Genomic DNA, 1,754 nt, shown 5'->3' with positions numbered 1-1,754 from the left:
GACATCTTCAACTAGATCAGGTTGCTCAGAGCACCATCCAACCTGACCTTGAACATTTCCAGGGATGGGGCATCTAACCACCTCTCTGGGCAACCTGTTCCAGTGTTTCACCACCCTCATCACAATAAATTTGTTCCTTCTATCTAGTCTAAGTCTACCCTCTTTTAGTTTAAAACCATTACTCCTCATCCTATCACAACAAGAGATGTTTGTCCCCTTCTTTCTTGTAAACCTCCTTTAGGTACTGGAAGGCCGCTATAAGTTCTCCCTGGAGTCTTCTCTTCTCCGGGCTGAACAACCCCAACTCCCTCAGCCTGTCTTCACAGGAGAGGTGCTCCATCCCTCTGATGTGACACGGGGGCAGGACAGGGCTCACCTTGCTCGAGCTCGGCCAGCCGCTCCTCCGCTTTGCCCACCTCCTGGCCGAGGGTTGGATGCTGCTGGGGAAAAGACGTGCATGTGGCATTGCCTTGGCACGGCATTGTGTTGGTGCGGCATTGCGTTGGCGCTGTCTGGTTGAGCCCCGAGCCACCTGGACACTGCCAGCCATGCTGAGGATGCTGTGACCGTGACACCCCGGTGATCAGCACCCTGGCACCATGGCACACAGCCATGGCTGGAGGGGAGGGCACAAGGGGGTCAGCCCTTTGTCACCTCGGCGTTACAGGGCCCGGAGGAGGAAATAAAACAGAAAATGAGCCCATGCGTGATACCTGCACCATAGCTGACTCTTCCTCCTCCTCCTCTTCCTCCTCCTCGTCCTCGCTGCTTTCTGACTCCGGGATGGCTGCAGAGGAACCAAAAGCATGACAGAAGGTCACCAGTGCAACTGGAAACCTGGGAGGTGTTTCTATCCCTTTGCTTTTCCCAACTTCACACTGCTCTCCAAGGGTCAGGGGCAGAGCACCCCCCGCACCACAGGCTGGGGTGGGGGGCAGCGATGCCTCTGCGGCTGCTGGAGTCATATGTCTAAAGGAAAATGGGAAAATCCATATGGCAGGAGATCCTGCAGTGGAAAGAATGCAAAAACCTAACCCGATAGTAATCAGCTCTTCAAAGGTGGCAGCAAAGGAGTGGAGGGCATCGGTGGCAGCAAAGGAGTGGAGGGCATCGTAGTAAAGAGGCTGCTTGGACGAGGCAGGAGCACAGCTGGGAAAAATCCCGGTGAGCGATTCTAGGCAAGGAAAGACCATCTCAGAGCATCCTGCTGCCCTGACGAGCCCTTGCCTGCAGCTCGCCCAAGAGGTGCCACCACAGAGCTGTGCCTTTGCTGGGCTCGGCTGGTGTCCACGGCTGTGGATGGACACCAGGGTGACACAGAGGGCTGGACAGTCCCCAGCACCACTGGACTTCCCCACCACCACACTGGGGTGACTGGTCTGGGGGGGACACCTATGTGCAAGACCTCACTGAGTGCACACAGGCAGGTACCAGGGAGCATGTCCCCAGGGACCGTCACTGGTGGTCCCCAGTGGTCAGGACCAGGGAGCTGCTTCACCCCCAGGTGCTCCAGGGTCCTCCTGTCCTTCCAGGGTGGGGGTCTCTGGGGGGCAGCTGCCTACCCAGCTCCCCCCAGGGCAGGTCCCAGAGGGGCTGTGGTGCGTGACGCCCCTAGAGGCAGCGGGGCAGGAATCCAGCACCCGCCTCCCACCCTTCCCATCACACACCTAATCCGGTGGGAAATGCGCTCTGGAATCTAAATCCCACCCCCCCACACCCCCCATTTATAATCTTGCCACCGCTGATGGGACCTT

This window comes from Charadrius vociferus, unplaced genomic scaffold, assembly GCF_000708025.1.
Source record: "Charadrius vociferus isolate BGI_N301 unplaced genomic scaffold, ASM70802v2 scaffold544, whole genome shotgun sequence".
In the NCBI taxonomy this organism is placed as follows: domain Eukaryota; kingdom Metazoa; phylum Chordata; class Aves; order Charadriiformes; family Charadriidae; genus Charadrius; species Charadrius vociferus.
This window is presented reverse-complemented; position numbering follows the sequence as displayed.